This window comes from Capsicum annuum, chromosome 4 (assembly GCF_002878395.1).
Source record: "Capsicum annuum cultivar UCD-10X-F1 chromosome 4, UCD10Xv1.1, whole genome shotgun sequence".
Taxonomy (NCBI): domain Eukaryota; kingdom Viridiplantae; phylum Streptophyta; class Magnoliopsida; order Solanales; family Solanaceae; genus Capsicum; species Capsicum annuum.
Genome location: NC_061114.1, coordinates 68,078,736 through 68,088,534, shown reverse-complemented (window position 1 = coordinate 68,088,534; position 9,799 = coordinate 68,078,736). Strand labels below are relative to the sequence as shown.

General features: G+C 35.1%; 1 pseudogene; it reads right to left on the bottom strand.

Moving 5' to 3' along the window:
- Positions 1 to 3,465: 3,465 nt before the first annotated feature.
- Positions 3,466 to 9,532, bottom strand: LOC107868948 (annotated as a pseudogene).
- Positions 9,533 to 9,799: the final 267 nt, after the last annotated feature.

Here is a 9,799-nt window from a genome sequence, read left to right as displayed (position 1 = left end):
AAGATTTATGTAAAAACAACTATCATGTAAGTAGTATCATGTGAATTCATGTTAAAGCCTTGAAATTGTGATGCTCATGTGTTGATTAGTACTATGTGCATATACAATGCCTTCCTAGTATTTGATGAGTTGTTCACGAGAATTAAATAATAAAATTATATCATGATAGCATGTATTCAAGTTCATGTCATGCAAGTGTTTGCTAGAAGGTCCCAATGAATGAATGATGATCAAGTAGTTGTTTATCATGTTTCAAGATTGTGCCATATCTTATAATTTATGCTATCGAGTCATGGAGGTATTTAATACACGACAATTTTAGCTGATTACCTAGAGCCATGGTCAATCTCAGAATAGTATCAGTCATGTCATGATCAGTAGTACTCTCAGTCAGTTACAAAACTCAAGAAAAACTCTGTAAACTCAGTATCAATCCAGCCCAGTTCAGTATTCAATTCAACCCTCAGTAAATTCAGCCAGTTAATAGAATTCAGTAGTATTCCATCAGTCAGCGGAACTCAGTGAACTCAGTCTAGTTCATTTAGACCTATAATCAATAACAGTTCAATAAAGCCTAGTATGAACTAGAAATCAGTTTAGTTTCTATTTAGTTGGGAGTAGGATTCAGCACCGAGTTAATCCAGGGATGGGCGCATTCCTGCCAGCAGAGGGTTTGACCCTTAGTAGAAATCCCTATGTTGCAGAACTACGTAGCCAGCGTAGGTTGGGATATCTTCCTGGTAGATATTATGAGGATTGATACATCTTATTCGAGTTTTCCTGTCAGCGAGGATTGACAAAAGAGCTTTCTGTTAGACAGGGTTAACTCACAACTTATCTTTACTCATGGCACGGTACTGACACCCTTCCAACTAGGGTTACAGGTTGGAAACCAATCTATTCAGAAAAGGGGCATGTCGATTAGATGATTACCTCCCACAGTCTCAGTTTTAGATTTAGTCTCAGTACAAAAATTAGTTCAGTTCTATAGATTTAGGGCTGTCAGACACAATCACTCCATTCAGTATGAAACTCAGTATAGTTCCACAGAATCAAGACTGTCAGATAAATTCATTCAGTTATCAGTAATTCAATATTACTATACTCAGATATCAATTAATCAGTATTCAGACTATGTATCCATTATTATCATGATCTCAGTTATAGTATACGCATTTATGTATGTACTCCCATTCAGTTATATTCATGTCATTCAGTCAGTATTGTTCATGCATATGAACCCATTCATTTCAGCTTACCTCACTTAGCATACCAGTACATTCAGACTACTGACGCATACTTTTCTCTTGCACTATGATGTCTTATATCATATGTTCAAACACACGGGCTCTCGATCATCCCTAGCAGTTACAGATTTTCAGCAGTCAGAGTTAGTGGTGAGTCCTCATAGTTCGAGAACATGATTATTATTTTAGCATTTTAGTTTTATTACAGTAGCCAGAGTTAGTTGGGGACTTGTCCCATCAACTTCATATTCCATACAGTTTTGAGGCTTTTTAGACTAGAGTATTTTTAGGCAGATGTTTCAGTTTTGGTATTGTTATACCATATTCAATTTTATTACAGTATAGAACCTTATGGCATTTTTTCTGCCTAATTTCCACATACTACAGTATTATTATTCAGTTATTATAGCAGGTACCAGTCATGGGTTAGCTTGTAGTCCTTCAGGATTATGAGCACCGTGTAGCGTCTGTGGTACAGACTCAGGGAGTTACATAAACTCAGAGTCGCCACTTGGAATAAATCAGGTATGCCAAGTCACCTTTGGAAATCCTTTTTCAAAATAATTTGACTCTTTAAAACTTGTCCACGAATAGAGATTTTGGTTAAGGAATTCTATTGACCGAGGGGAAGGTGTTGGCACCCCTAGATCCTATGGTTTGACCAAGGTATCTTCGTGGAGTATATCGGCCAGTATGACACTATGAAATGCATAAACTAACAAAATACATAAACAGAAAAACAAACAACCAAAATAATCAAAAATTCAAAATCGTATCCAGTCCAATTTATTACAAACCAAAACATAAAGGTACTGAAGTGTAAATCTATGCTAACCTACACTAATCCTAAACTATGCTCCACCCATTGTCTCAAGCCTTGATCATACATTGTATTCGAGTACAACTCCATCGGGGAATTCCCCGAATAAAATAATACAAATAACCTTGGGGCATTCTCTGAATAAAATAATACAAGTAACCTTGGGGCGTTGCCGGATGAAATGAGTACATTTTTTTAATTTCATGCGATAAATAAAACAATCTCAAACACAATAATTAAATCATATAACAATTTTTACAATTTGTCAACCCCAAACCTAAGATTTGCCAATCAATTCTCGTCATAAATTATGATCTATCAGATTTATCAAAATTAACATCCATTTCAAATTAAATTACCATTAGAAATCAAAGAGAATCAATATTCACTTCATCAATTTTCAAATCTCATCCCAACTTAATCCTAATCATGCAATTACTCAATTTTAAGGTAGCAATCATAGCAATGACAATCAGTACTATTCAAATATACTGAAAATATACCAACAAAACACAGCATCAACCACGTTTGAGATAATAAAAACAGTAAAGTTGAGAGATTTACCTTCGAAGGACTAATTTTCATTTATAATAGTAAATTAATGAAGCTCAAACTCGAAATCCCCAAATGAAAAACCTCAACAACAAACAAAACCAACTTGATATCAAAAATTGCAACCCGAACAGATTTGAAACTAGCAAAAATACCTTAATATGAACCCCAAATCACTAATTATGAGATGAATCAACTATGAAAACCACCAAGTTTGATTGAACGCTTACCCACAAATAAAAATAAATCCCCGATATAATGATACATAAAATCCAAGCAAAATACAAACACTTACATGGTTTGGAGTCAATTTTTGGGAAGAATGGTGCACCTGTCATCATTTTTTGGCGGGTTTTTTTGGAGCAATAACAAATGGAGACTGGGCCTTTTTCTGGTGGCTTTCAGCTGTTGAAACAGTAAAAGTATCGGGAAGAGTTGATTTTTTTCGAACTTGGGGGAAATAGGTTTCGTCGGTGTCATCATTTTACGGTGAGAATTCATCGAAAAGATTAGCTTCTTCAACTATTTTTACTCTCTCTTTCACTGTTTTACTCAACTCTCTCTCTCATTACCCTATCTCTCTCTCTTTATGGGTGTGTTAGGTGTGTGATTGAAAGAATGGAGGGGACTGTCAATTTTTTGTGTGGTCAAGTTGTTAAAGGGGAAGGGGGAAAAACATATAAGGGGATTGAGTGGGGTAGGTCAGGTAGGACATATAGAGGGTAGGGTAGGGAGATTTAAATGAGTAAAAATTATTTCTTGGGAGGGACAAAATTATGTGTCTACACATGGGAAGGCATATTTATTTATTCTGGTCATTGTAAAACATAAGTGGCCAAATTCTCCTCAGTCCTCCTCTTGTCCAAGCAAACCCAATAGCATACTCTCATAATCTCCTCTTGTATCTTTGTCAATGGAACGACCCAGAGAAATGATATCCCTCTTCTGGTACTCATCAACGATTATCTTCAGATCGACCTCAACTCTTGTTATAATAACTCAGGTCAGATAATCTTCTTCTATCCCTCTATTGTTAATTTCATCATGAAGAACCTCTACAAAATAGTGCTCACGGTGAATAAGACCTTTAATGGTGGCCCTTCGGTTATGCAACAAACTCATCCCTATCTTCCAATTGCTGACCATTTTCAAAAGAACTCAATAATACAATAGAACAGAAGTAAAATGCTAGTCCTAGAGTAGAAAGACATATGACTAAAAGAAATGGAGCAACAGATGAATCTTTACCTTTAGGTTATCCTCATCATGTTTATCTTTGTAGTAATTCAAAGTAGCATTGAGTTGCATTTTTTTCCTTGTAGCTAAAACTCTAATGACCTCATTATCATAATAAGCATTATCGGAGATCTTCTCATGCAGAATTTTGGTTTTTGCTTTAGCAAGGCACAAGTCCACCCTATCTTCTCCATATCGGTAAGAGCTTACAAGAAGTAACAACAGCTGAAAGAAGTTGGAAACTTTAGTGATCAATCCACAAAGTTAATTCACTGTCACTATTCATACAAGCAAGCACATAGTTTCATGAACATTTGATGCCCTACATTGCAAAGTCGTATCCCTTAATGCATAGACTAAGCTATTTTTTCTCTCACAATATATGTTACAATAAGAAGAATATTAGAATTAAAAAAAATTACACATTGTCGATTATCTATCTTTTTCAATCTCTAACAACATACGATTGTATCATAGACACCATTCAAGCTCCACGTAATTTTACAACAACTTAATGAATTATTATATTAAGGTTTATAGAGCCATAAATAAGACTATTTGCAACACTGACATGGTTCGGAGTTAATTTTTAGGAAGAATGGTGCGGATGTCATTATTTTCTGATGGGTTTCGCTGGAAAAGTAACAAATGACGATTCGGCATTTTTTGGTGGATTTCAACCGCTAGAACAGTAACGGCGCTGGGAAGAGTTGATTTTTGTCGAATTTAGAGGAAATCGGTTTCACTGGTGACGTAATTTTCCAGCGAGAATTCACCAGAAAGATTAGCTTATTCGACTGGTTTCACTCTTTCTTTTCACTGTTTTACTCAACTCTCTCTCTCTCTCTCATCTCACCCATCTCCGATCTCTCTCTTAAACCCGATCTTTCCCTATTTCTTGCTTAATATCTCATTGTTTTCTCTCCTTTCTTCTGATTTTCCCATTGTGTTCTTACTTCTTTGTGTGTGCATGAATTTTGGGGTGTGGGTGTATTAGATGTGTGATTTAAACAATGAAGGAGTCTATCAGTTTTTGTGTGGTCAAGCTGTTAAAGAGGAAGGAGGGAAAATATGTAAGTGGAATTAGGAAAGGTAGGTGAGGTAGGCCATATATGGGGTAGGGTAGGGAAGGTAAATGAGTAAAAATTAACTTTTTGGGAGGGACAAAATTACGTCTCTACATTATATTCCTCTTTAGATGTAAACACAAAGTGTTTTCAGATAAAAAAGTAGACAACGAGATAAAATTTTGACCCTACCATTATTCAAAAGAAAAGAATAGAAGGACGAAGTGCAATCGAGTATTGATTTTGAAAATCCTACCTATACGAAGTTATGTAGGAGTAAAGTCACATGTAGTTCCATGGTTGACAAAGAGATGGACTATACCGAGTTGGAGAGTCGAGTGAGGTTCTGTCGGGGTTCTGGTCTGCGGCTCTGTTATTATATCAAAATGAAATTACAAGTTAAAAAGATAACTGACATTACAAAAGTTTTATCTATCTAGCTTCTCTTAACTCTTGAATTGAGTCTTCAATGCTTTCAAAAATGATAAATGATCTAATCTTCTTTGGTTTGATCTTGAAAATAGATTCTTTATCCATAAAATTTGGTGTTGGAGATGAACTCAAAAACAGGAAATATTCCATTGGTGGTACTTCTTAATTTGAACCTAAATTTGAAAATCTTCATAGTATTCTTTGGGCGGGCTCCTGACTTTCAATTTTTCACCTTGTTGCTTGGCTTTTAATTTCTTTACCTTGTTGCTTGACTTTCAATTTCTCCACTCTGTTCTCCAAGCGGGCTCCTGACTTGATATTTCTTTAATTTATTGACTTTCAATTTCATCACCATGTTCTTCGGGTGGGCACCCAACTTTCAATTTCATCACCCTATTCTCTAGACGGGCTTCTGACTTACAATTTCATCACTCTATTCTTCGAGCGAGCTCCTGACTTTTAATTTCATCACCCTATTCTTTGGGTGGGCTCTCTGCTTTCAGTTTAATCACCCTATTATTCGAGCAGGCTCCCGACTTGCAATTTCATCACCCTGTTCTTTAGGCGGTCTCCTAACTTTCAATTTCATCACTTTGTTCTCTGGGTGAGCTCCATACTTTTAAATTCATCACCCTATTCTGCGGGCGGGATCCCAACTTGCAATTTCATCACCCTATTCTCCGGGTGGGCTCCCTACTTACAATTTCATCACTTTGTTCTCTAGTAGGGCTCTTGGAATCAAAATCAAAACTACAACAAAAATTTTCCCCAAACAAAAATTATGATAAAAGAAAGATTTTATTTTCTAGAAAAATAAGGCCTCATTTTCTAGGAGGGTCCTAAAGTGAAGTTCTATGTAACATGAATTAATTTTAATTTTTGCTCCAGTATATCATTAACAAGCTTTTGTGGGTGTTAAACCCAATCACAACTACTTGCAAAACTGCATAATGCAAAGACGGATCAATACTCTGATCAATAATGCACCTCTTGAGCATAAAATTAAATGATCAAGACCAACAAGTTCGCCTCTTAAGATTAAAGTGAGAAATTCTAATTGAAAGTGCATCTTTAGGATTAAAAACCCAAATTAGAAAGTGCACCTCCTAGCCATGAGACATAAAAGACTCAAATTAGAGAGTGTGTCTCTTAGGGGTACTAGATGATGAGTTTTACCATAATTGGGATTACCAAACTTGTACAGCAACACTGCCTCTTGCATTTGCAGAAATCAGTAATTGCATCTCTAGATATTTTTACTTTCAAGCCTTTGATTTGAAGGTAGCAAGTGTTCCTATTTCATACAAAGAAAACGTTTCAGTTTAAAATATGGTTGTTAGCTTGCGGCCTTGGATTTTGCAATGATTCCTCTTGCAGTTTTCCCATTCAATTTTGCTTTCAACTAAAGGCATATGCCATTGTCTTGCTGTACCATTGATCCAAACTCAGATGTTTGTTTTGCTATATTTCTTAGATAAACCCCTTGAACCTTGATATTTTCTTGATTCCCCAAACTTATTTTCTCATAAAACTTTCTGCTTGACTTGTTTTGACTTACAATCATGTTTGTTTCATGTGCTGGCCTTTTGTCTTTCTTTGTACAATTGAAGAAGTTGGTAGCAAATTTTGAAATCCTTTCTTAATTATTTTGACATGGACTTAACTCAAAGACATGAGAAAAATAATTTTTTTTGAATGAAAGACTCAAAAGGATAAAAATAAAAATATCGAGAAGGAAAAAAAGACAATGTTTGTCCCTTTTTTGAAAATAAAGAAAAAAAATAATCTGAAAATGACAATCAAATCTAATGATTATGCCATGCATTTTTGGATTAAGCTATTTGGTATTTTCATTCAAACTTTCCACCAATTGTTGTTGAGTTAATGGCCCTGAAACTGAGTTGCTTCCTTAGGTCAATTGCACTTACAACCTCATTCGGCTAGTGACATGATGAAGGGTGTTTGTCAACAAGTTTCTCTCATTTTATTTCTCTCAGCTCACCTTTGCCTTACAGTGCCTATGAAGGTTTTCACCAATAAGACTCTTTCATTTTTCTTTCTCTCAGCTTATAATTTCCTTACAATTTCTGTGGGGGGGTTTCACCAATAAGACTTTCTCATTTTTATTTTCCTTAGCTCACCTAGGCCCTACAGTGCCCATGAGAATTTTCACCAATAAGAATCTGTTAGACTTTCTCATTTTCATCTCTTCTAACTCGCAATTGTCTTACGATATCCATGAGGATTTTCACCAATAAGACTTTCTCATTTTTATCTCTCTCAACTTACCATCACCTTACGGTGCCCATTAGGGTTTTCATCGATAAGACTCTCTTATTTTTATTTCTCTCCTTATTCCTTATGCTGAGGAAGACAAGTAGTTCCCCAAATGCATTATCATATGCATTCCATGCTTAGCTTTATCATTTTCAAAGATTAATTTAGAGGTCTTTCTTTGGTAGTGATGGCTTTTGGATAAAGTTAGAAAGAAAGAATGACATGAGGCCCAAATGACACTTGAAGTAAGGTGGGACTTACAACTTTTGGAATCAACTCAATCAATGAAGATTAAATCATGCCCCAATTTCTTTTGACTGGATAATTTTAAATTGTTTATTTGGTTGGACCTAACCCAGAGTAGGGTTGCTAATGTATCTCACCCTCGAAAGAGGAGAATCATGTTAAACGTAGTTCTGGAACTTGTTCTTTTGCTTGATTTTGATTTTTTCTTTTATTGGCTCTTTTTCTCTTTAGGAACTTTTCTGACTATATTTTTCTTGATACTCTTCTCTTTCCTTTTTTTTGGCACATTTTTTCTTCTTTCTTTTTTTGTAACTTTTTTTACTCTATCTTAATTCCAAAAGAGGTGTATGAAAGAAACTACAACTAAAGCTCAAATGGGATAAACAAAGGATGACACAATATTTGGATATCAGAATGAAATGCCTTCGTCATATCAGTCCTTGAAAATGCAAGTATATATCATGCAATATGAAAGAGAAAGATGAAGATCATTTGTGATATATTTTTATAGCACTAATTTTAATTGAGCCTGTGCATCACTACTTCTGCACTTGTCCAGCATACAACTTTACCTTTGTTGTAAATTCCTCGCATTGAATGACCTATGCTTCCGTGGAGCTGATTTTCTTTCTGTCCCTCATGATATAGGATCGTGCATCCACTGTTTGACCTAATTGAGATATTTATTTTAATTAATGACCAAGTTATTCTTGTGATTCTTAAAATAATTGCCTTAATTTTGAAAGAAGGCTTCAAAGGTCTCTAAATGTCTCAACACCCTACCTATTTCATCAGATGCTCCTTTAATTTAACCCCCTGATTTAATGTTTCATGATTAAATTGGATTTTAAGATCTAGCTGAAAATTCCACAAGCATGTCATATCACTAGAACCAACATAGAATATATCGTGTAAAGAAGACAAACAAATAACTTAAAATAAGATAAAACAATAAGGGACACTATATTTCATTGAAAGAAAAGATAAAAGGATTTGAACAATGATCATGAAGACACAAAACATGATAGATCCTGAACTACAACCCTTAAATAATTTGAAAAGCAGAAAGAAAAACAAAACAAAACAACCTACCAATAATTCTTCCTAGTAAGGAGAAGAATGACTTCTCAATTGTTGAGCTTCACATCTTAGCCACTGATTTACACATCATCATGACTAGAGTTTTCATCACCATCAAATATATTTCTCTAAACAAATAAGTTTTGGATCCCCATGCTCAACTTATTGTTTTTCACGTATTGTGCATTACTATATGTCGATGAAGGATTCTATGTGACGCTCGAGGTGTCAATGTTTTGTACCACAATCAAATTTTCTTGAATCATCTTTTCTATTTCTCTTTTCAAAGTACGACAATCTTTAGTATTGTGACTCTGAACATCAGAAAGATAAGCACACCATACATTAGGATCAAAATATCTTAAATTTGGGTCAGGAGTATACCCAAGGAGAGGAGTAATCATGCCCCACTATCTTAATCTCTGGAATAAATTGGTATAGAATTCCCCAATAAATTGGTATAGGATTCCCCTCATCCTCTTTGTAACTTTATCCTCAGTTGAAACTTAGATTTAAAAGTACCTTGGTAAATATGCAGGAGTCGAGGAGGAGGATGAGGTGCCTGTGCTTTCCATTGTGTATAAGATGGTGGATAAGTATACAATTGTGCATTTCTCAAAGGATATTAACGAAGTAAAATAAAATATCTTGGATTTAGAGAGAGAAACCTTATTGCAGGTGATTATGTGGATCTGGTGTATAGATTAGGGGTTAAGGCTGACGGTATTATTGAGTTGGACCTCTCGAGCTCTGCTTTGGTCCTACCACAACAATAGGTACATTTTCCTTCTTCCTTCAATTTCCCTTAATTGATTGTAATATCATCCCAAATGTTCACAGAA